The following is a 27,278-nucleotide window of genomic DNA, read 5'->3' as shown; positions in this document are numbered from 1 at the left end:
GGTTATTTCCAGATATTATATTGAATTGATATTATATTGAATTGATATTATATTGAAATGATCTTTAAAATATATTATTCAAAATACTTAGCATACTGTCTGTAAATAGTAGAAGATGTGTTATATAATAATGATGCTCTTATCTTTTAGGACATTGATATAATAGGTCTATTCATATTTTATTTAAATTTAAATATGTAAATGTCCCTTTTTAAGGAGAGGTTTAGTGTATTATATTGTAATGACATTCAGCCTCACTTCAAAATGTAGCTAATTTAGATCATTTCAGAGAAAATGACAACTGTTCCCTTGTTACAAAGAGCATAAATGAGATGATTTATAATTTTTACTGACTAAAGTTAATCACTGATGTTAATAATACTTTATACTTACATAACACTTTGCTTCAGTGTATTTAATGCCTATTATTACAAACGCTCAAAACATCTCTGTGAGCCAGGCAGGAGACAGCATTTAGCAGATGTGTACTTGTGTGTGTTTGTGAGGGTGAGAGAGAGAGAGGAGATTGAGTGTGCGTGCTTCCTTGGCTATCCTACAGGTGTAAACAGATAAGAGGCAAGTCCCTTTAGAGCAGACGTTTCCCCACAAGTTCTGTAGAAACTGTGGTGCAGGCATGGAAATGAAACAAAGGTATGAAGATATAGATTATTCATACTGGCTTGGCTGAAGTGAGAGTCCAGGAGTAAGTACAGGTGTCTGAGGGCAACAGAGTCTAGGGTGTGGTTACAAGTGTCCCATGGGCAGGGCACCTGAGTCTGTATTCAAAGTACGTTAGTCTTGTTGGGTGATCTTGACTGTGCCTTGCTTCCCTTGGTTCCTACTGTCTTTAGTACTTCTCAAGTATCTTCCTTGATTCTTTGAGGTACCCAATATTCTAAAGCATGCTTTTTTTTTCCCTTAAGTTGTCTGAGTTGGTCTTTATTTTTGGCATCCAAAACCTCAACTGCCACAAAGTGTTCAAAATTATTATTTTTGATTTAAAAATTTTGTTGAAATGAAAAGTTGGTGCCAGAGGAAGAAGGGGAAGTCTCTAGAATGAAAAGCCTGTTCAGGAAACCTGAGTAGCTCCCTGAGACCCACTTGCCTTGGAGGATATCAGCCCCAGCAGCTGATGTTCTGCTTCCCTGCTGGGACTCCTGGTGTAAAGCTCCATGACTCATTAAAGCACAAGGTGTCTAATTCCTAGTCACCCTTTAAACCTCAGTTGACCTCTCACTTTTTCTGGGAAGTCTCCAAAGCTTCTTTTCCTTCAATTCTGCCCAATTTGTGGTCCCATAGCATGCTCTGCATACACTTCACTGTGCTCAGTACACTGCCCAGCTGTGGCCACACTTTCCCGTAAACTGGGAACACCTCTGTGAGGGAGCTTGTGCAATGTGTCACTGTGTCCCAGGCCTGATGCAGTACTTACAACATAATAGGGACTCAACAAATGTCTACTGAACAGATTTCTCCAAAACAAATGCCCTCAATATATTCCCAGGAATGCATTACAGATTTTTGGGCTTCTATTTGCTCACATTCCTAAATGGGAAAGCTATTTAATACATGCCATGGCATTGTTTCCTGCTGTTTTTCTCAGCCTGGACTGGCACTAAAGTCTTTTACATGAATGGTCTCTTTGAATGGTAGTGACATCATAAGGACAAAGACTGAATTTGGGATTTTAGAGACTTGAAAGAACTTGGGGATTATTTATCACAAATTCAAAATTTTTACAACAAGAAAACTGAATTTAGCAATTTTGATTCACAGGAGTGGGGCCCCATAGCCGGTTAGAAGACACATCTGTGATGACGAATCTTGTCTCCTGATTTCCAGCCCACTGCCCTTGTTCCTAAACTATTATGCCCTTTCCCAATACAATTTTATGTATAGTTCCTAGTAGAGTATTTGGCTTGTCCCCAGAAAGGGAAGGGTGATGACTAATATCTGCTGTCCCCCTCCTACACAGCATACAGGCATTATGCTAGACAGTCTATATTTCTTATGTCATTTAATTTTTAAATAATGCAATAGAAGTAGGTATCATTATCTCTATATATTATAAAATAACGAATCTGTAGCTCTGTGGGGGAAGTTGCTCAAGGATACAAGCTGAGATCCAAACTTGGCCTGTGTGACTCAAAAGCTATCATGCAATTAGATGATCACACAAACAGACTACTTCCTAACACAGTGGAATGCTGTAGAAGTGACTTGTTCTCCATCTGAGCTTTCCTGCCCTCCACTTACCAAGCCCAGCATTTGACTGATCCAGTCCTACTTTTTTCTTACAATATGCTCCTTTTTCTACCCTTTCTACCAGTTTCTTTTCCAAACTGACTCAGAGCTCATCTTCTCCTGGAAACCTTGCCAGATTACCACTCAGGCTTTCACCATATTCCTCTGCATTAAGGAGGATTAAGATATCATGGGCTGTCTCCTCAAACCCTCAGGCAACAATCTATGCAAAGCATCTCAGAAAAATAGTTATTATTGCTTAAAATTCTCTACCTTAAGGGCATTTATTCTAAAATTTCACAACTACCAGTAACAAATTTAAAAATTACAAATTAGAAGTAATTTGGGGATCACACTCTACCCTTTGTACAGATGAGGAAACTGAGATCTGGAGAGGTTAAGATAATACATAGAGTTAGATCCAAATTTAAAAAGTGGTTGAATGGATTTAGGTTTGTTTTCTCCTATATTCAGTGGGAAATGGGAAGAAAACCCAGTCATGGTCAGTTCTGCAATATTTCTTTCTTTCTTTCTTTTTTTTTTTTTTGAGACAGAGTCTCACTCTGTTGCCAGGTTGGAGTGCAGTGGCATCATCTCAGCTCACTGCAACCTCCGCCTCCTGGGTTCAAGCGATTCTCCTGCCTCAGGTTCCCGAGTAGCTGGGACTACAGGCATGCACCATCATGCCCGGCTAATTTTTGTATTTTTAGTAGAGACAGGGTTTCACCATGTTGGCCAGGATGGTCTCGATGTCCTGACGTCGTGATCCGCCTGCCTTGGCCTCCCAAAGTGCTGGGATTAAAGGTGCTAGCCACCGAGCCCAGCCTCAGTTCTGCAATATTTCTTCACAGGAATAGGGTTAGGTAAAATCTCCTTTCAGCTTTTTCTTGTTTAGGACACATAGTTTTTGCCTATCTCTTTTTGTCTTGTCTCTCCTCACCCCACTCTCCTCACTCTTCCCATACTTAGTCATGCCTTATTCCCCAAAGGATTTTAAGCAGCTGCCATGTAGTCACTGTTTCTCTAGGTTTCCCTTTGACAGGGTTTAGCTCTGTGTCTCCACCCAAATCTCGCCTGGAATTTTAATAATCCCCACATGTCAGGGGAGGGCCTGGTGGGAGGTAATTGAATTATGGGAGTGGGTATTTCCAGTGCTGCTTTTGTGATGGTGAGTAAGTCTCATGAGATCTGATGTTTTGATAAAGGGGAGATTCCCCTGCACATGCTGTCTCTTACCTGCCACCATGTAAGATGTGACTTTGCTCCTCAGTCCCCTTCAGCCATGATTGTGAGGCCTCCTCAGCTATGTGGAACTGTGAGTCAATTAAACTTCTTTCCTTTACAAATTATCCAGTCTTGGGTATATCTTTATTAGCGGCATGATAACAGACTAATATACCCTTCTAAACACATATTTCTCAGAAGATCTCTTTTGACCCACTGGAATTTGGAACAAAAGCCTTAGAAGGAGAAAGCTATAGTCACCTGTCCTGAGTTCTCTCTAGAATACAGATCTCCTCAGAAAGTCATGACCATAATAGGAGCCTGGCTAAAGGCTCACTTTCTTTTACGTATTCCACTATTCATGTGGATTGCCTCAGTTTCCGTTCTAGGGGGATTTAGGGAGGTTTCAGGGAGGTCTACATTGAGCTTCCTGTAATATTGTTCCAGGCATGGACAAAAAATTCCAAAGGTTTTTGTAGTATCCACAAAAATCAGTCAGATGAGCCACCCTTTTACAGTTTTTAAAAATTACAACTATGACTTCCTAATCATTTTCCATCTTGTTAAAAATATAGAAGTGGCAGATTCCCTATAAAAGTTTTCTCACACACACAGGGTGCTCAGGAAGTTCTTCCCAATGTTAGAGCCTCAGGGGATCAACAGTTAAAGGTACAAATCATTTAGTCTACATATGAAGTTGATGTTAAATGTTGACTTTAAAGACACAGAAAGCGAAGTTTGCTGAAGTAACTTGCCCAAGGCCATACAACCAGTGAGTGGGAGGTGGGATTTGAAACTAGGAACATCTGATTGCCACACCTGTGCTGGTTCCGACTCAGTCATCTGCCTCTGTGGTTGAACACATGGCACATCCCATATGTGGTGGATCATTGAATGGGGGCAGCACTGGATCACAGATGACACACCCATCCTAGGTAGCTATCCTTTTTCTTTTCTCCCCAAACTAAAATGACACCAGGAAAGTACCAATATTAAACTTAAACAATATAGACACTTTTCTGGATTCTGGTAAAAATAAGGAGCCTGACATTAAAAGCCATTTAATTTAGAGCACCTTAGTTTGGGGGTGGTCTATTTGTGTGGAGGTGTCCTTTACCTGTCATGACAAGGATGTCTTGGATTTCATATTGTTTTCTTATTGAAAGTTTGTAAGGTCCTGAAATAGGATAAAATGGGATGGCACAGTAGAAGGAGAGGCACTGATTGTTCAGTAAGTCTTACTGAACTTTTATATCATTTTACTATTTTTGCCAGAATAAAATGGATTCCAGAAGATATTCTTTGCTATTTTCTCCTATGGCAGTTTCTTATAAAAGGGAAACAACATGTATAGTTTATATGTTATGTGTATATATATATTATATATATATATATACACACACATTTATATGTATATATGCATACATGGAGATTGAAAATGAGAAATATAGAGAAAATTATATATAAAATCATATATACATAATTATATATGTAAATTATATGTGTGTGTGTGTACACACACACACACACACACACACATATATGTGGAGTGAGAAAGACTGTTCTCATTTTCTACTTTTTCACTCACTTTGAATCCCAAGAGGAGTTGCCTCTGGATATAGTATTACTGGAAATAAGGCCACCTGATGACTTAGTCCTCCTGATAGAAAAATGGCTATTCCTTTTGCCCAAGCCATTTCTACTAAACATGCAAATGGTAAAGAGAAAAAAGATTTGATAAAGCTTCCATAATATCTCAAACAAGCAGTTTATGAGCAGAGTAGTGACAAGTGACAAATGGCACAAGATCTCTACATGGGCAAATAGCAGCGGAAGACATTTCTACGCACACTGGGCCAACATTAAGTAATTGGACAAATATGATTGAAACAGATTTCATCTGTCTTAAAGAGAAATAGAGATTATTGTCAGAGTCCAGATAATTGGGTCTATATAAGTGGAGAGATCTCTTCATTAATTCACAACCTGTGCAGCTAAAATTAAATTAAAAATAAAAATCTCATGAAGGTAGTCTATATAGAATCATGGCTAAGAATATACAGAAAATGAAATAAAAAATAAATTACTAAAGAAAGTAAAGGTTTTCTTTCAATCATAGTCAATCCTTATATTAAATTATCTGAGCTTTAATCTAGGATTTAAAATTATTTGCAATGAATGCTGTTCTTTTTCAGCATACTTCTAACTCATCTTGCCATAGACTCATGTATTATTCAGGTTGTACATGCTTTGAGTCAAAGCATGCTCACTGTGAGGAATATCAATAGCAGTTAGGTTTCTGAGAAAATAAAATGAGGAAAAGTTGGTAAAGTTAAAAACAACGTTGCTTCTTTAAATTCCGTTGGTGAACTGCCAATGATTTTTTGAATCCTATATTAGATGATTTTATTTCTGTTTAAATACAAAAGAATTTAGCATTGATAGAAAGTGCTTGTGTTTTAAAAGTGTGCTTTTTCCCCCCAGCTTTGTAAGGCTTCTGGACAAACAGCAGAGGTAATTATAATCACAAGCCTATAGTCTTGCGAAATCACGGTCCAATGAATCTTGAGTCAAGGTAATAGTATGTTCCTAGTCACCCCCTTCCAGAATGGCACCAAGACTCTGCTAAATCACACCTCATAGCTATCAGCCCCCCGCCCTCTTCGATCCCCCGCATATGGAGCCAGGCAGGAGAAAAACGCTCCTTAGTGGGAGTCTTGCCAGTAGCACAGGAGACAACCCCATTCCAGGTTCTGTCAGGGTCCCAGGAAGCCTTTTCTATATAAACTGCAACGATCAGAACAGGCAGATTTTCTCACCTGTCACTTTCCATTCTCTTGAAGATTTAATATGAAAGTTTCCTGTATAAAGAAGAATCAGTGACATGATAATCACAGTAGTAAGATACCAATATAGCTGAAATATGGGGGAAAATGTTCTAGCAAAGTATAACACAAAGCCAGTATGTCTCAATATTATGAGTCTGTATAATCCTGTAATTTAAGTTTTTGTTTTCTACTATCATGGAAATATCTTCAAGAGTGCAAATAAGAAACTAAAGATACAGAAACAACTATGATATGGTCCCTGCCATGAAAAAGATCAAGAAGCCTATTCAGAGAGAGGGACACAATTACGAGTGATATAAATATCATAATCAGAGTGTTCAAAGTTCTTGTTTTGATTTAAAATTTGATAACTTGAATGCAGCTGATGAAAGAAGTAATTAACACTGTTGATAATTTCAACTTAGGAAACTAGTTTCTCTTTCATTAAGGTCAAAGATTTAGAAATTATCCCTATCAGAAAAATAAATACATACTAAGTAAAATAAAATAAGGAGAAAAAACTTTTTAAGGTCATTTAATGATAGCATCAAAAAATATTCATGATGAAGAAAGATAATAGTAACCCCTTAGATTTGGTCCTAGAAGCTGTTGTGTTTTGCCATGGTCTTCTTTCAAGGGGGTACTGATTGCATCAGTAATACCCAGAACCTTATAAGTGATCAAAGGAAGTGAAACATTTTGTTCCTGTTTGAATTGTCTTGCTTTCTTAGCCATAAAAAATTTGAATGAGAACCCATGTGTACAAATGGGCTTTGAATTCCATATTCCCTCTAATTTCATGCATTAATTTCTGCTATTTTCTTTTTTGAAAAATCTTATTATTTTATTACTACTATATAAGGTCCTGAGTTTTCTTCAAGTTCAAGGTTATATCCTATTTCCAAATAGGCTGCATACGTGTACTGTAACCTGCATTTTGGTGTATCTGCAGTTTTAAATGAATATGCAATTACAATGATGGTTGTCTTGCCACTTTATTACCTTTTTGAGGTAATCACATATAGATTACACAAAAGCAGAATGTTTCTTTAACTTTGAGATTTTTAAATCACTTAGTTTATTATTTTTTACCTTGGGAAGTGAGTTTGGAGTTTAATGCCTTAATTAGACATATGGTTTAACACATAAATACAGGATTTTTAGGATGATACACAACACAAAAAATGGGATCAACTGATATTTTCCTTATCAACCACTGACCAGCAAAAAGAAGAATACAATTAACAAAGATCTGGAAATCAGTAGAAGAAAGGGCAAGACCACAGACCCACATCACCACCCTAATCATTTATCAAGGTCCACTCCACAGCCAGAAATTTGTATCTCTTTAAATACCAAGTTAACAGGTAATCGACTAACCATGGAAGTACAGAGTAGAAGTTGACTTGGGGTTGGCAGGGAATATTCAGGCTTTTTAAGGCTTTGCCTTAAATTGTCAGAGGAGGAAGCAAATTGAGAAGAGGGAAAAGGTCAGATCAATCCTTTTCAAAGAAATTCCTTTTCTATGGGAAAAGAGGGCTGATTTGACCTTTTTTCCTCCTTCCTGGAACCAAAATTTAGAGATTATTGTGATTCTTTGAGTACCAACAGGTTCCTGGATGGGGTAGAGGATACTCTAGTCTGCCATGAATGGCCCTAACTATATAGTCCTAGAGAGCCTACATTTTTCCTAATAATAGGGGAATAATTTTATTTTCTTACTTGTTAAAATCAAAGAGCTGTAGATGCCTAAAGCTTTAATTTCAGCACAGTGTTTTCATATGAATTTGAAAATTATTTGCTAATTTTCAAAATAGTAGTTGATCATTCTCTATACTCAAAGAACACCAACAATGATTTAGGAATCAGTTTGAGCCCCAAAGCATTTTAGTTTTCAAACATTCTTTGTTAGTTGGATGCCACCAATTTTTATTTTATCTTTTCCAACGGCTGCTACCTACAGATTTCACATCTGTTTCACTAGTATGCCCATAAAAAAAGTTGCTACTTCCTCTAACTTACATGAGATTTTAATGAATGTTTCAGGAGCAAATCACATGCTTCATAAGACTGCTGCTTCTCTCAGGTAAGTTGACAACACAACTTTTAATGAGCATAATCAGAAATGAGATGCCGATCCTACCTTCAGAAAGGCAGATCACTGTGAGATGACGATTATCATCCAGCCATTTTCCTAACGAACTGACAAGGAGGCCACGTGCACCTGGAGAGACCTCGAAGAGAGGCTGCTAATTGCCGCCCACCATTCACCCAAGGACGTATGACTAACAGACTCAAATGACAATCAACGAGACAGTTGGAGAGGAGGAAGATTCCAAAGACAGCTTGCCCACCAAATAAGACTGACGGGCGAATAGAGACATTCACTCTGAGCAGAAGAAAAACAAGCATATTCAGATTACTTAAAGGAATTTTTTTTTAATGTAAAGTTTGGAGGTTAAAAATACTTTGCATCTCAGCTGAATAGCTAGCACTAGCATTTGCGTATGTCTAGAAATTGAAGCCTTGACTTAAAAAAAATTTTTTTAAGATTAGGATTCTAAAATGAACATACAAACTGAATGATACGTCAAACAGTTACAAGTTCACTTTATAAAATATTAAGATACTTTTTTTTTTTTTAGATAGTCTCACACTGTCACCCAGGCTGGAGTGCAGTGGCACTATCTCTGCTCACTGCAACCTCTGCCTCCCAGGTTCAAGTGATTCTTGTGCCTCAGCCTCCTGAGTAACTGGAATTACAGGTACATACCACCATGCCCAGCCAATTTTTGTATTTTTAGTAGAGATGGGGTTTTGCCATGTCACCCAGTTGCCCAGGCAGGTCTCAAACTCCTGGCCTCAAGTGATCTGCCTGCATTGGCTTCCCAAATTGCTGGGATTACAGGCATGAACCACCGTGCCTGGCCTAATACTAAGATTCTTTTATTGACTCTTGACTACTTCCCTTTTCTGCCACCACCATGCATATGCACATACCTAAATTTGTTGTAATTATTCCTGAATGTCTGGCAGTTTCTAGAAGATCCTTTTGAAACTTTAACCCACTGGGTGACCTTGATCAGAGTCACTTGCTTCCTTAACTGTAATGGCGATAATTTGAAGAGACTACCTGGAGATTGCATCTATATTAATCATTCAATGATCCCTAGTGAGGAAGGGTTTGGTGTGTTGGCTCCTGTTCCTCCTGGGACCTCAAGACCATAGAAGAGGCACGAGGAGCTGATAAACAAACCGTGTTGAGAGAGATAGACATTGAGTTGTTGCTCACCATTCTCTGCATTCAGGTAACGGACAGCAAAGTGTCTGATCCTGTAGTGCCCCCTTTCACCATCACGACCAGAAGTGCAATCCCACTAGAATCAGGCTCATCTTACATTTACACAAAAGCTGTGATTGAGGAATTTTTTTTTTTTTTTTTTTGAGACAGAGTCTCGCTCTGTCACCAGGCTGGAGTGCAGCGGCGCGATCTCGGCTCACTGCAACCTCTGACTCCCTGGTTCAAGCAATTATCCTGCCTCAGCCTCCTGAATAGCTGGGATTACAGACATGCGCCACCACACCCAGCTAATTTTTATATTTTTAGTAGAGACGGGGTTTCACCATGTTGGCCAGGATGGTCTTGATCTCCTGACCTCGTGATCTCCCTGCCTCGGCCTCCCAAAGTGCTGGGATTACAGGTGTGAGCCACCGCACCCGGCCAAGGATTTTTAATATTGCACTTTATACTTGGAATCCAGGTCACAAAAAAGTAAAATAGCTTTACAGTGCTCCATTAGGATAGATTCAAATGTGATCTTGGCAAGCATGATTAAGAAGATGAAAAGATTCTCTCATTTTGATAAAACTTGACCCTAAAATGTGGAAGCAAAAACCATAATCAATTTCAGACAGGTGGCAAATCTTATTCTTTAAGGTGATTTTTAAAAAATAAAATAAGTTCATTATTTAAATCCATGAGCAATGAATGTTCATTGAAAAAGCATTAGGAAACAGAGAATAAAAACTGAAACCAACAGCAAGGTTGCTAAGAGCTGTTCTGTATTATAAAACACTTGGGCTGGAAAAATCAGCAACAATGCCTTATTGCTGTGTGCTCTTGGGTGAAGTCACTTAGTATTTCTAAATTTTACTTTCCTTACCTGTAAAGAGACTATAAAATCTATATTACAGAACTGTTGCGAGGACTAAATTTAATAACATAGTTAAGGCAATTACACAATTACTGAAAAACAGCCAGTGCTCTATAGAAGGTAATTGTTTCTGTTATTATATTTTATTATTACTCACCATAATCTCACTGATAACTTTGGTTCAACCATGTTTGCAAAGATCATTATGATGTTATTTCAAAGCCCTTAAGGTTCTAGTATCTGTAAAGCTTTTGTACCCATGGGTTATTTTCCATTATTCTAACTATTGAAGTAACAAGTGAGATTGATTGTTTCCAGTCCCTTGGAAGGCAGAATTAACTGCTACACTATTTGGAAGGAGTAGGCACTACCACAGTGAACAACAGATTGGTCCTGCCAACTGGTACATTGATATCATGGCTGGACACACAGTCCATCTGATAGGACATAAGAATGTCTATTATATCATAATCTTGGCTTGTTTTAAAACTGCTTTCATATACAACATGTCATTTGATCTTATAACATCCTCTTTTTCCAAACTCTTCCAAAGATTCTATACTATGTGCTAAAAAAGCTTCTAGCTGTGCAGGATGGTCAAGCCTCTCAATGACCTAATTTTAACTTTCTCTTCCTTTCACACTCCCCAGGTTCCTGATAGAGTTATCTTCTTTTGGGTTCTCCAAATGTTGTAGGCTTTCTCATATTCCTTACTTTGCTGATATTATTTTCATTCCTTAGAGTACATTTTCTCAACCTTCCACCTTGCTGACAAAGCCAGCCCAGGCTCAATTCTAGTGCTTCTTTTTTATAATGTCTTACCTGCCTTCCATACTCAATTCACTAACCAGTCTGACCTCTTTTAGGGGCTTTATTATGTCCTACTTCTTTTATAGTATGTTTTTTCTGTATTTGTCTCAGTTCTTTTACGAACTGTGGGGTCCTTGTGGGCAGGAAGTCTCTCTGGGAATGTCAGCATCTCTCAAAGAGTATTGCTTATAAAAAGAAAACTCTTAAACATGCTTACCAAATTAATTTTATTTGATACTTGTGGCAAATTTGTTACTGGATCAGGAAGGCATGACTAACCTTTAGCAGATGAAGAAACTAAGGCTTGAAGCTGGTGAAAGGAATATGTCATGAACTCCATTATCTGATAAGGCAGACCAAAACATGATCTTTAGATTCCTAATCTAGAAGTCTTCCTACTCCATAACACCACTCTTATTATAGCTCTGTGCTATAATAGGACAGGTAGAGTTACCAAATGAGTGTAAGCACTTATCCCTAAGTTATCTACTACTTACTTGAGAACAAAGGACTATGACATGCAGAGTAGTGCTTGGGAAGGGGCTAGTCTCAGCCTAAACCAGAAAATCACAATTAAGAATTAAAACATAATTGGACAAAGTCAATGTCACTTCAGTATGTCTACATGCCACAGAGTTGTCCTTTATAGCAATTTTAAATAATATTTATTTAGGTCTTTATTTATTTTTGCCTTATCTCCTCAACAAGGGCTATATTTTATACACATAATACATCCAAAAATATGAAATAAGTAGACTTCATGTATCTTGTGCACCTCCTTTGTGTAGTTATGTATATGGATAGGAAATAACAATATTTTACAAGAAAATAACTTTGGTAAAAGCAAATTTAGGTTAGCATACTGGGACGGGGGTAAAAACTTGATTGGCTATAAGGAAGACAGGAACAATGCATTGAAATACTTAGCAAAAAATACTAAACCTGCCTTGCAAATGGAAGAATACATTTTAATGTCCTAATGAACAGAAAATCCTGTTCATTCACTTATTTGGTATAAATGAGCTCTGTCTAGAGAAGAAAGAAAATAACATAAAATATGATACCCTTGTCCTCTCTCCAGGATTCCTCACCACTTCCTCACTTCACAAATACCTGATCTGTGGAATTGCATAGTGCACTGTGCTTAGAAGAGCCCAGTGTTTGATTTAATGCTGAATTCTTAATTTTTGAACAAAGAACTCACATTTTCAATTGGTACTGGGTCATGAAAACTATGTAGCCAGTTTCACTTACCACCTTTCAAGCCTGTAAGATGTCTTGCAATTAAGTTTCTTCTAAACTAACAGGGTTATGGGAAGTGTCTTGCTCTCTCTCTTAGCCCAGTGACAGGAAACACTTTACTGAAGAGATTTTAAGAGGAAAGGACTGTGAAATCATACAAAGGTCAACAGTCTCCCTGAAAGTTGATGTCTGGAAAGTCCAGAAAGAATTATATAAGTAGGAATACTGGAAACTGCAAATCCAGACTTCCTGTAACATTTTTAAAAGCATTCATGAGAGTACAGTAAAAGATTAGCACTTAGGCATTGTGGGAATCATCTCATGATATTCTCGTTGGCCAGAATCTTATTAGAGTAATGAGTCTGGCTTTAGCTTTTTATCTTGAAAACTGAGAAATCTTAAAAGAAAGGGGCAGAAATTAAAAGAGTAGGAAATGGAATCCATTGAAAATGTTAAAGACCTTGTGTTAAATTGTCTGAAGTTCATAGCTTCCATCAAGTATATAAAGAACTAGCATTTGAGCAATTATTTTTCTAATATTGCAAAGGAGATTCTTCTTGAATGGGATGGGCCCAAGATTGTGGGAACTTTGAGTGCACTCTATGGCAAGAAGAACATCTGTCTTTAACCTAGGGTAGGGTAGGCAAAGCCATCAGAAAGAAAGTCCTATATGAGTTTATTGATTGAAAAGGTATGATAAGCAGTATGCCATGAGTGAGAAATAGATATAGGTCAAGATATCCATTTAGAATGTACATTTAAAAATATTATCATTATTAGTTATTGAGAAGAAAACCAATAGGATCAGTGAGGTTAATCATGGGAGAAGAGAATGACTAACTTGAGAAGAAGGGAGGCAAAGAGAAGCAAAAGGAATTAGTTACTAACATTCAATTGATTACCTGAAAACACACTGAAATCTCCTGAGATAGGAATGGAATGTTAATATAACTGAAAATTCTGAAAGCCTCTCTCTCCTATGTATGCTTCTCTGCTTCACAGCTACCCATCATTTTCCTGTGTACCTTTGTCCAAAGAGTCCCTCCACATTCTATCAGGAAAGTTGGTGGATGAGGCTGGTGGTAGCTGCAGTCTGTGGTTTCATAGGCAAATCCAGGCTAACAAAGGCACATCTTTGGAGATTCACCTCCAAGGACAACAGACAGACTCAATCCTTTTTTTTTTTTGGTATCTACTTGGGTAAACTGAAGCAACTTAGATAACCATCTTAAAAAGATATATTTTTTTCCCAGAAAATTTAAGTGTTTTCATTTGGAAGAGGGATGGGGAGAAGAGAGAAAGAAGCAGGGAGGGAAAAAAGGAGAGAAAGATGGAGGTAAGGAAAAAGGGATAGAGACAAAGACAGAGAAGGGATGGGTCAGAGGGGAAAGAGGCAGAAGAAGGAGGGGGAGAGAGAGAAAAAAAAGGAATAGAAAAGAAGAGAGAAATTCCATAATACATCAAAAAGTTAATTTACTTCTACAAGTCAATTTATAACTAGATAAACGTTGTTTTTAAGAGGAAATGAACAGACATTATCAATTTGTGTCTCTTTTCTTTCCTTCTCTGAACTGTATTAACTCCCCTCTTCCTTCATGTAAAAGCAGTAATTTAACATGCCAATAAACATATGTAACCAAAACATTCTTTTGAACATTATGCTTATAAACTATCTGGTGATAAATAAGATACAAAGGGAATGGCCTATGAGCGGAATAAGAGATATGAAATGGATGATGATTAAATGAAAGCCTAAAATTGAAAGAATGCCTAAAATAGAAAATGTAAGTTGCAGAGTAAATCAAAAAATAAAAGACAGGAAATAGTGTAATAATGTAATCATGAAAGGAAATAAAGAAGGTTAATTGGGATGAGGTACTAGGGAATAAATAAGAGATTTATTCTTATGCTTGTATTATATGCTTTCTTTGTCGGATATATAAATATAAAACAAAATTTCTAAAAGCATAGGGAACCTCATGAATCCTAAATCAGATCAATAATTTACTAAGTTTGATTAGATACAGCCACTGAATAAGTCATACCAATTCTTGGCTCTGTGTTCCCAACTTAGTAGGAGTAAAAAATTGCTGGTAATGTAGTTCTCACCTCTCAACAGGCAGTTTCCATCTATTTGACATCACTTGAATCCAAACTAAGAGTAGAAATGATATAAGTAGTTGAAAGTCAAAGTACACAGCTTTATTCTTTGCCGCTGTAATACAGTTTGGAAATGTATCTGTGAAGGCACTAAAGCTGAAAAATAAGCTCATATTGAAAATACAGATTTTAAAAAACACAACTGTCAACTGTTTATCTATATGAAGTGATTTTCATGGGCTTTTCCCCTGAAAAAGTCACTGTACATGTTAAACAAGTGTCCAAAGAGATTTACTATGAATTATTCCATGAAATGTCCTATATTGTTTTAGACAGGTTACTTTCATTGGTGTGGGTGTGGTGGGGTGCAGTGTACAATGCTACCTTGACTGATTATATTAGCCACGAAGCATAGCAACAAAATAAAACAAAACTTTTGATGTTTGCAGATTCGGAATGACTGCTTAGCACACAAGGATTTCTCTAGTAGTCATGTCTAGGCAACCCCTCCCTTCTTTTTGGGAATTGTATTCCCTTCCTCCTAGATTTAGACACATGTGGCCGGGCGCGGTGGCTCACGCCTGTAATCCCAGCACTTTGGGAGGCCGAGGTGGGTGGATAACGAGGTCAAGAGATCGAGACCATCCTGGCCAACATAGTGAAACCCCGTCTCTACTAAAAAGACAAAAATTAGCTGGGCGTGGTGGCACTCGCCTGTGGTCCCAGCTACTCAGGAGGCTGAGGCGGAAGAATCGCTTGAACCCAGGAGGTGGAGGTTGCAGTGAGCCGAGATTGCACCTGAGCCGAGATTGCACCATTGCACTCCAGCCTGGCAACAGAGCAAGACTCCGTCTCAAAAACAAAACAAAACAGACACATGTGCCAGATGTGAACTATCCTTTTTTTATGACTACATTTCCCCAGTGATGAGGTGGGAACCTGACTCTACCCATTTCAATGAGCTTAATCCAGAGCCGGGCGCGGTGGCTCTCGCCTGTAATCCCAGCACTTTGGGAGGCCGAAGCAGGAGGATCACGAGGTCAGGAGTTCGAGATCAATGAGCTTAATCCTAGGACTCTCTAGTAATCATACCTCCACACACCATCCCTGACCTTCATTGACCTTCAGTGAATGTTTCAGAGTTTAAGAAACAAGTTATCCAATTAAATGTCCTTCCCAGGTTTTTAACCCTTGTTGGAGAAGATAATCTCTCTTCTCTGTTTAAATACTGTGACTGTGTGAACCTGGAGATGCTGGAAGCATGTTTATATTCTTGTGGAAATGTTACTCAGAGATAATGAAGCAAATCGGAAAGAGAAAGAATGCTCAAAAAGTTAAACATGGGATTACCATATGGTCCAGCAATTCTACTCTTAGGCATATATCCAAAACAATTGAAAGCAGGGACTCGAATAGGTACTTGTACACCAATGCTCACAGCAGCATTATTCACAATAACCAAAAGGTGGAAACAATCCAAAAGTCCTTCAACAGATAAATGTATAAAGAAAACGTGGGCCAACCGGGTCCCCTCCACACAGCAACATGGCAGCTTCTCTTCCTCAGCATGGTGACTGGCTTTCCCTCAGGACCTGTTGCCACAGGCAGACCACGCACTGGCAGCCTGAGACCACCATGCAGTTTATGTTGCTTTTTATTAAGAGTTGTCAGTGAAAGCCTCAACTGCAAAAATGGTATATCCCAGTATTGGACAAAGAGAAGGAAAAGATGACAGGAAAACTTGTTCAAACCACTTTAGCACATAAACCTAAAATGTATAAATGTTTGAAGACTGTTTACAAAAGATATGTCAATCTGTATTTTTGCTGTGCTATTGAGAATCAGGGCAATGAACTAACTACCCTAGAAACAATTCATCAGTACATGGAATTACTTGACAAGTATTTTGGCAGTGTGTGTGAACTTGATATCATCTTTAATTTTGAAGAGGTTTTTTTTTATTTTGGATGAGTTTCTTTTGGGAGGAGAAGTTCAGCAAACATCCAAGAAAAATGTCTTTAAGGCAATTGCACAGGCTGATCTACTGCAGGAGGAAGCTTAAACCCCATACAGAATTCTCAAAAAAGTTGGACTTACATAACCCTCCTCCTTGTGGATGACTTCTTGTGGCATTTCACACACTTAGATGACCACTGTCTTCACGTCCATGTTAGTTAATGGTATAAAATGATGCCTTGTTAGTGTTACTGTTTTTCTAAACCACTTCATTCAAGCCTACACAATTTTCTAAGAAGGAACTTTGATTAATCAAATGATAAGTTAAGGGACTGAAATATGAATGGAACAGAAAAATATGACTTTTCTGGATATTTTACAGTTTATAGGTCAGTTTCTCTTAATCTGACTATGTGCACATATGAAAATGACATATCTGTATACATGTAAAATGAAACAACCAGGCAAAATACATTTATTAACCACTGTATTTGACAAAGGAAATTCTTAAACTATAATGTGAAACCTCATTTTATAAAACCAAAGACTAGTGAACATTTCAGTGTACATAAAAGTAAAGGGAATTGGCATGTCACCTACTGAGTGAATGGACACTTAACCTTGTTGAAAATTTAGAAAGCAGATTTATGCCAGACTCCTACTGGAAGCTATATACCTTTTAAAAAAAGGAGGGGTGGGGTAGGGGGAGAATACAGATTATTTTAAATGACTAAATCGGAATGATGCTTTTTACACTAAAAGTTATTTCTTAGACTTTCTGAACCTGGAACGAGAAACAGGATTGTTTAATTACAGCAAGCATGCAATTTTTAAGGTGAAGGCACATTTGACTCTTGAGATGAATTTTTGTGCTCATAATCACTTAGTTGGATTGTTTTTGATGCCCCAAAATAAGGTGGAAATGTTAATTTGCCAGAGATTGTTTATAACAGTATCACACAGAAAACATGCTGCTCTCTTCACAAAGTATTGCATGTTAAGTCAACGTATGAAGTATAACATTCCTTCTGTGGTGCTTATTAAAGCCAAATTTATTTTGCTTTCCTATTTCTTCCCTCCATATAGAAGTGCTATAAATTTCACAGTGGCTTCTTTTCCTTCCATGGCACTGCCTAGTTAACAGAAGCCTTACAAAAATTTTGAAAGAAATCTTTCTTTTTTCTTGAAATGGAGTTTTGTTCTTATTGCCCAGACTGGAGTGCAGGGGCTCATTCTGGGCTCAATGCAACCTCCACCTCTCAGATTCCAGCAATTCTCCTGCTCAGCCTCCCAAGTAGCTGGGATTCCTGGGATAACAGGCACCTGCCACCACACCCAGCTAATTTTTCTTGTATTTTTAGTAGAGACGCGGTTTCACCAGGTGGTATCAAACTCCTGACCTCACCTTTCATATAAAAAAGTGAGAGTTAAATGAAGTAAAAGGGCATGAGTTGGCCCTAAATTTTTTACAGCTATATAATTGTCCAGCATCACTTTTCTAAGTACTTGTAAGTATGTAAACATGTCTTCATGGTTTATACTTTCACTTGTATATGCTGGGATAGATTAAGCTTTGTTGTGACTATGACCAATATTCAGGCCATGTGAGCACTGTCTTATTGCATCATCAATTAGTTGTAATCAGTGTTGAATGTACACAGACACAAAAGTAAAATGTGGGACATACCTACAGTGGAATAGCATTCAGCCATAAAAAGTTAAACTTTTATACATACTATAACATAGATGAAGCTTAAAAACACTATGCTAAGTAAAATAAGCCAGACACAAAAGAACAAATATTTTATGATTTCACTTATGTGATGTACCTTGAATATATAATTTATAGATATAGAAAGTAAAATAATAGTAGTCAGGGGCTGGGAGTAGGGAGGGATAAGGAGTTATTGTTAATGAGTACAGTGTTTCTGTTTGGGATGATACAAAAGGTCTGGAAATGGTTAGTTGTGAAGGTTGCAAAATATTGTGAACATAATACCACTAGGGCTAAACACCCCAATCAAAAGACACAGACAGGCAAATTGGATAAAAAGCCAAAACCCATCGGTGTGCTGTATCCAGGAAATCCATCTCACATGCAAGGATACACAAGGGCTCAAAATAAAGGGATGGAGGAAGATCTATCAAGCAAATGGAGAACAACAACAAAAAAAAAAGCAGGAGTTGCAATTCTCATCTCTGATAACATAGACTTTAAACCAACAAAGATCAAAAGAGACAAAGAAGGACATTACATAATGATAAAAGGATCAGTGCAACAAGAAGAGCTAACAATCCTAAATATAAATGCACCCAATACAGCAGCACCCAGATACATAAAGCAAGTTCTTAATGACTTACAAAGAGACTTAGACTCCCACACAGTAATAGTGGGAGACTTTAAAAGCCCATTGTCAATACTAGACAGATCAATGAGACAGAAAACTAACAAGGATATCCAGGACTTGAACTCAGACCTGGACCAAACAAACCTAATAGACATTTACAGAACTCTCCACTCCAAATCCACAGAATATACATTCTTCTCAGCACCACATCCTACCTACTCTAAAACTGACTACATAATTGGAAGTAAATCACTCCTCGGCAAATGCAAAAGAGCAGAAATCATAACAAACAGTCTCTTAGACCACAGTGCAATCAAGTTAGAACTCAGAATTCAGAAACTAACTCAGAACCACACAGCTTCATGGAAACTGAACAACTTTCTCTTGAATGTTGACTGGATAAACAATGAAATGAAGGCAGAAATAAAGATGTTCTTCGAAACCAACGAGAACAAAGACACCACATACCATAATCTCTGGGACACATTTAAAGCAGTCTCTAGAGGAAAATATATAGCAATAAGTGCCCACATGATAAGCAAGGAGAGATCTAAAATTGACACCCTATCGTCAAAATTGAAAGAGCTAGAGGACCAAGGTAAAAAAAAAACTCAAAACCTAGCAGAAGACAAGAAATAACTAAGATCAGAGCAGAACTGAAGGAGATAGAGAAACAAAAAACCTTCAAACAATCAATAAATCCAGGAGCTGGTTTTTTGAAAAGATCAACATAATAGACAGACCACTAGCCAGATTAATAAAAAAGAAAATAAAGAATAATCAAATAGATACAATAAAAAACAATAAAGGGGATATCACCACAGATTCCACAGAAATTCAAACCATCATCACAGATTATTACAAACAACTCTATGTACATAAACTAGTAAACCTGGAAGAAATGGATAACTTCCTGGACACTTGCATCCTCCCAAGCCTAAACCAGGAAGAAGTCGAAACCCTGAATAGACCAATAACAAGGGCAGAAGTTGAGGCAGCAATTAAGAGCCTACCAACCAAAAAAAAGCCCAGGTCCAGATGGGTTCACAGCCAAATTCTACCAGATATACAAAGAGGAGCTGGTACCACTCCTTGTGAAACTATTCGAAACAATCCAAAAAGAGGGAATCCTTCCCACATCATTTTATGAGACCAACATCATCCTGAACCAAAACCCAGCAGAGACTCATCAAGAAAAGAAAACTTCAGGCCAATATCCATGATGAACATAGATGCAAAAATCTTCAGTAAAACACTGGTAAACTGATTGCAACAGCACATCAAAAAGCTTATCCACCATGATCAAGTAGGCTTCATCCCAGGGATGGAAGGCTGGTTCAACATAGGCAAATCTATAAACGTAATTCACCACATAAAGAGAACCAAAGACAAAAACCACATGATTATCTCAATTGATGCAGAGAAGGCCTTTGACAAAATTCAACAGCCTTTATGCTAAAATCCCTCAATAAACTAGATATTGATGGAATGTATCTCAAAATAATAAAAGCTATTTATGACAAACCAACAGCCAATATCATACTGAATGGGCAAAAACTGGAAGCATTCCCTTTGAAATCTGGCACTAGACAAGGATGCCCTCTCTCACCACTCCTATTCAATATAGTATTGGAAGTTCTAGCCAGAGCAATCAGGCAAGAAAAAGAAACAAAGGGTATTCAAATAGGAAAGGAGGAAGTCAAATTGTCTCTATTTGCAGATGACATGATTGTATATTTAGAAGACCCCATCGTCTCAGCCCAAAATCTCCTGAAACTGATAAGCAACTTCAGCAAGGTCTCAGGATACAAAATCAATGTGCAAAAATCACAAGCATTCCTATACACTAATAACAGACTTAAAGAGAGCCAAATCAAGAATGAACTTCCATTCACAATTGCTACAAAGAGAATAAAATACCTAGGAATACAACTAACAAGGAACATAAAGGACCTCTTCAAGGAGAACTACAAACCACTGCTCAACGAAATAAGAGAGGACACAAACAGATGGAGAAACACTCCATGCTCATGGTTAGGAAGAATCAATATCGTGAAAATGGCCATATTGCCCAAAGTAATTTACAGATTCAACGCTATCCTCATCAAGCTACCGATGACCTTCTTCACAGAACTGGAAAAAACCACCTTAAGCTTCATATGGGACCAAAAGAGAGCCTGCATAGCCAAGTCAATTTTAAGCAAAAAGAACAAAGCTGGGGGCATCACACTACCTGACTTCAAACTATACAACAAGGCTACAGTAATCAAAACAGCATGGTACTGGTACCAAAACAGAGATATAGACCAATGGAACAGAACAGAGGCCTTGGAGGCAACACCACACATCTACAACCATCTGATCTTTCACAAACCTGACAAAAACAAGCAATGGGGAAAGGATTCCCTGTTTCATAAATGGTGTTGGGAAAACTGGCTTGTCATGTGCAGAAAGCAGAAACTGGACCCCTTCCTGACACCTTACACTAAAATTAACTCCAGATGGATTAAAGACTTAAACATAAGACCTAACACCATAATAACACTACAAGAAAATCTAGGCAAAACCACTCAGGACATAGGCATAGGCAAGGACTTCATGACCAAAACACCAAAAGCATTGGCAACAAAAGCCAAAATAGACAAATGGGACCTAATCAAACTCCAGAGCTTCTGCACAGCAAAAGAAACAATCATTAGAGTGAATCGGCAACCAACAGAATGGGAAAAAATTTTTGCAATCTACCCATCTGACAAAGGGCTAATATCCAGAATCTACAAAGAACTAAAACAGATTTACAAGAAAAAAAAAACAAACAAACCCATTCAAGAGTGGGTGAAGGATATGAACAGACACTTTTCAAAAGAAGACATATATGAGGCCAACAAACATATGAAAAAATGCTCATCATCACTGGTCATTAGAGAAATGCAAATCAAAACCACATTGAGATACCATCTCACACCAGTTAGAATGGCGATCATTAAAAAATCAGGAGACAACAGATGCTGGAGAGGATGTGGAGAAATAGGAACACTTTTACACTGTTGGTGGGAGTGTAAATTAGTTCAACCATTGTGGATGACAGTGTGGCAATTTCTCAAGGACCTAGAAATAGAAATTCCATTTGACCCAGCAATTCCTTTATTGGGTATATATCCAAAGGATTATAAATTGTTCTACCATAAGGACACATGCACACGAATGTTCATTGCAGCACTGTTTACAATAGCAAAGACCTGGAACCAACCCAAATGCCCACTGATGATAGACTGGACAGGAAAAATGTGGCACATATACACCATGGAATACTATGCAGCCATAAAAAATGATGAGTTTGTGTCCTTTGTAGGGACATGGACGAACCTGTAAACCACCATTCTCAGCAAACTGACACAAGAACAGAAAATCAAACACCGCATGTTCTCACTCATAGGTGGGTGTTGAACAATGAGAGCACATGGACACAGGGAGGGGAGCACTACACACTGGGGTCTGTCGGGGGGGAAATAGGGGAGGGACAGCAGGGGGTGGGGAGTTGGGGAGAGATAGCATGGGGAGAAATGCCAGATATAGGTGATGTGGAGGAAGGCAGCAAATCACACTGCCATGTGTGTACCTATGCAACAATCTTGCATGTTCTTCACATGTATCCCAAAACCTAAAATGTCATTTAAAAAACATGGTTAAAATGACCAAGTGTAGTGGCTCACACCTGTAATCCCAGCACTTTAGGAGGCTGAGGTGGGCGGATCCTGAGGTCAGGAGATTGAGACCATCCTGGCCAACATGGTGAAACCCCATCTCTACTAAAAATACAAGAAAAAATATTCCCTGGGCTTGGTGGCATGTGCCTATAGTCCCAGCTACTTGGGAGGCAGAGATTGCAGTAAGCTGAGATCATGCCACCACACTCCAACCTGGGAGACAGAGTGAGACTCTGTCTCATAAAAAAAATAAAAATAAAAAGGTTAAAATGGTACATTTTGTTATGTAAACTTAACGTAGTAAAATAAGACAAGTCTCCTGCCTCTCATACACCCACACCCCCCACCACACACACAGACACAGGGGGAGCGGGGTGGGGAGAAGGAGAGATTGAGGTCGGAGGGAAGAGGGAGAGTCTGAAAAACAAAGATCTGACAGGTCCCTCTGTTCAGTTGTCTTCAACTCAGTTCCTCCCCTGCCTTTTCTGCGGTTCAAAATTTGCCAGATGTTTTCTACTTAGGCTAGTTTATGTTAAGTTTCTATCACTTGAAATCTACAGTTCTAATGCTGCCCTAAAGAAAATCTTCACCTAATTTATATAGACCCAAACCCAAAGACAAACCCATGTTTCTGTGTGTGTGTGTATGTTTCAGACTGAGGGTTTCAACTTTTCAGAACTCATTTCTGTACTTGCAGATTAATTTGAAGGGAGAGATGATGCCACTTTCATTAATATATTGCCCTAAGACCTAGTACAGTGCTCTCATGCTTCATACAAAGTGAGTCCTAGGACAGTATAAGGACGAATTGGTCATAAATTCCTAAACCTACATACTTACATGGGTTTCTAGATAAATTTCTTTTTAAAATGAAGTTCTATATCTCTTATCATTTGCCTTGGTTTTGGTAAAAAATACTTACTTAAAATAATGTTCCATATTGTTGGCCTGAAATCCAAGGCCCATCTTGGGTCTCTTTACTAGTCTAAGAATTATTAATATGAGAGTCAACCTAATTTAAGACCACTAAATCACTGACTAAAAGACCAACATTTTCTGTATCCATCACTCCCATCTATTGTTCCATGTCCTTCAAAGGGTTCTAAATATTAGCAAAAGCTGGAATCATTCATGATTTTGGTTGTATTGCAACATCCTTAAAATTAGCACTTTCCTCTCTCATGTAACAGAGTATAATTTAAGGTACTTAATAGGTGAGGACTTGACAAAAAAAAACAAAGTTATTCAAAAACATGTTACTTTGCCCGCCCTGAGATGAAGGCCATCAGTTTTCAAACCTGCCAACCTTTCAAGCTGTTCAACATTTAAAAGCTAAATATATGCTTTAAAATTATATCTAATAGATGCCCCAGAATTCTATTTTTAACAATCTTGTAGTGTTTATTTGGTTGACGTACACGCTTGCAAAGCCTTTCTAGTTTCACAAACTAACCAAGATGGTTTATTAGGGACTCTGACGCAAGGGGTGGTGCTGTGAAAACAGATTAGGTTTCAGTGCCCTTAGAGTGCTCACTCAGAACACATCTGTCAAGGCTCTTGAGGGCAGTTGGGTTTTTTTTGCACCAATTTCTAACCTGATTACATAGAAAAGAAAAAGACTTGGATGCCAAACCGGAATTATATCAAAGTTCTCACTTGCAGTAGGAAAATTATTGTGAAACACTGGTTTTCTAGGAAAAAAAAATAATCAACACTCTGCACTGTTATCCAAGCAAGACAGTATTGGTATATTGCCCAAGGCCATGTAAAATTTAATTCTTTCAAAGTTTTAAGTATGAACAACATCAAACATATGCCAAACTAAAGAGAATAACAATGAACTCCTTTATATTCCTTAGCTAACAACTATCAACATTTTTCTGGTATTCTCTACTGAAGATTTTGAAGAGGATTATCATAAGATTGAAACATTCCTACTACCTTTAACCCAAAAGAGTTTAGATTTGTTTTGTTTTGTTTTGTTTTGAGACGGAGTCTCACTCTGTCCCTACCAGGCTGGAGTGCAATGGCACGAACTTGGCTCACTGCAACCTCCGCCTCCCAGGTTCAAGCAATTCTCCTGCCTCAGCCTCCTGAGTAGCTGGGACTACAGGAACATGTCACCACACCCAGCTAATTTTTGTATTTTTAGTAGAGATGGGGTCTCACCATGTTGGCCAGGATGGTCTCTATCTCTTGATCTCATGATCTGCCCACCTTGGCCTTCCAAAGTGCTGGGATTACAGGTTTGAGCTGCCATACCTGGCCTAGTTCTTTTGATTAAAACTAAATTTTTAGTTTCTGCCAAAATTGATTAGACTGTAATATACAACTATGAAACACATAATATACAAAGAATACCAAAATGCACATTATTATTCTGGTAAAGATCTATATAATTTCTCTAACTCAATATACTCATCAACAATGTTTTCTTAAATAGGATATTTTTCTGACTCTAAACCAGGCTTCTAAAATTAGGCTATGTTTACTTGGATCAGGCGGCTTTTTAAAAAATATTATTTCATATTTTGATTTGAAGTAATTGTCTCCCTTCCACCTAAGAAACTAGTAAATTACAAGAGCTCTTTTCAGTTTTATCATAACAGAGATGAAGTGGGCTCAGATACAACACAAAACTGAAAAAGTGGACCTTGTCTATCATGTCAGTGGGTCTACATTGATTGATTTAAAAGTGTCTGTTTCGATTTACAGATTTAATACTATTCCTATGAAACAACTAATGAAATTTTTCACAGAATTAGAAAACGCTATTCTAAAATTTATATGGAACCCAAAAAGAGCCAGATAGCCAAGGCAATCCTAAGCAAAAAGAACAAAGCTGGATGCATCACCCTATACTACAGGGCTACAGTAACTAAAATAGCATGGTACTGTGACAAAAACAGACACGTGGGCCCATGGAGCAGAACAGTGAGCCCAGAAATAATGCCACACACCTACAACCATGTGATCTTTGACAAATCTGACAAAAACAAGTACTAGGGAAAGGACCCCCTATGCAATAAATGGTACTAGGAGAACTGGCTAGTCATACACAGAAGACTGAAGCCAGGCCCCTTTCTTATACAAAAATCAACTCGAGATGGATTAAAGACTTAAATGTAAAACACAAAACTACAAAAATTGAAGAAAACTTAGGAAATACCATTCCGGACATAGGCCTCCACAAAGATTTTATGATGAAGACTCCAAAAGCACTTGCAACAAAACAAAAAAATGACAAGTGGGACCTAATTAAATGAAAGAGTTTCCGCACAGCAAAAGAGACTATCAGTGGAGTGAACAGACAACCTACAGAATGGGAGAAAATATTTGCAAACTGAATTCAACAAAGATCTAACATCCAGAAACTATAAGGAAAACAAATAAATTGGCAAAAAACAAACAACCCCATTTAAAAAAGGGCAAAGGACATAAATAGACATTTCTCAAACAAAGACAAACATTTGGCCAACAAGCATATAAGAAAAAGCTTAACATCATTAATCATTAGAGAAATGCAAATCGCAACAATGAGATGCCATCTCACACCAGTCAGAATAGCTGTTATTAAAAAGTCAAAAAATTACAGATGCTGGCAAAGTCGCAGAGGAAAGGGAATGCTTATATTGCTGGTGGGAATGTAAGTTAGTTCAACCACTGTGAAAAGCCGTTTGAAGATTTCTCCAAGAACTTAAAACATAATGACCATTCAACCCAGCATCCCATTACTGGGTATATATCCAAGGGAATATATTGCTCTACCATAAAAACATATGCATGAGGATGTTCATTGCAGCAGTATTCACAATATTGAAGACACAAAATCAGCTTAGATACCCCATCAACAGTGGACTGGATAATAAAACTGTGGCACATATATACCATGGAATACTATGCAGCCATAAAAAAGAATGAGATCATGTTCTTTCCAGGAACATGGATACAGTTGGAGGCAATTATCCTAAGCAAATTAACACAGAAACGGAAAACTGAATACCACATGCTCTCATGTGTAAGTGGGAGCTAAACCTTGAGCACACATGGACACAAAAAAGGGAACAATAAATACGAGGCCCACTTGAGGGTATAGGGTAGGAGGACAGAGAGAATCAAAAAAGCACTGCATACTATGCTCATTATCTGGGTAATGAAATAATCTGTACATCAAACCCCCATGACACAAAATTTACTCATGTAACACACCTGCACAGGTACCCTCTGAACATAAAAGTTGGAAGGAAAAATAAAAATAAAAAAAAAACCTGGCAGAGAAACACACACATGTACAAAAATAATAAAATTATCAATTCACTTTTTGTCAAATTTAATGTTTTCTATATTTTTCAAATTTTGTAAAATGCCATGCAATTACTTTTAGTTTGACCAAGAGCTTGAGCATTTTACTTTAGAAAGGTATTTTAGAAATGCAGTTAGTTTAAAGCATAATGCTAAGAGAATGTAGCCAAGCACAAAGGCGATGTATTTTATGATTCTGTTTGTATGAAATGTCAAGAATAGACAGATCTGTGGAGACAGAAGGTAGACTGGTGGTTTCCAGGGGCTGGATGGGAGGGAGTGACTGTGGAGTGACTGCCATGGCATGTGAATTGTATCTCAATTTAAAAAACTTGAGTCAAAAATTTTAAAAGTAACTGAGGT

At 37.8% G+C, this 27,278-nt stretch overlaps 1 long non-coding RNA gene and 1 pseudogene across 1 annotated transcript in view; one reads left to right on the top strand and one right to left on the bottom strand.

Moving 5' to 3' along the window:
- The window catches only part of LOC105716295 (uncharacterized), a 217,380-nt gene that overhangs the window by 113,139 nt on the left and 76,963 nt on the right, over nt 1–27,278 (bottom strand). The gene's annotated exons all lie outside the window — the stretch shown is intronic.
- Nucleotides 16,238–16,703, top strand: LOC105716292 (AP-1 complex subunit sigma-2-like; annotated as a pseudogene).

This window comes from Aotus nancymaae, unplaced genomic scaffold (genome assembly GCF_030222135.1).
Source record: "Aotus nancymaae isolate 86718 unplaced genomic scaffold, 86718_ANA_hifiasm-v0.15.2.pri h1tg000025l, whole genome shotgun sequence".
NCBI classification, from domain to species: Eukaryota; Metazoa; Chordata; class Mammalia; order Primates; family Aotidae; genus Aotus; species Aotus nancymaae.
The sequence above is the reverse complement of the archived record's forward strand: the minus strand, read 5'-3'. Positions and strand labels throughout refer to the sequence as shown.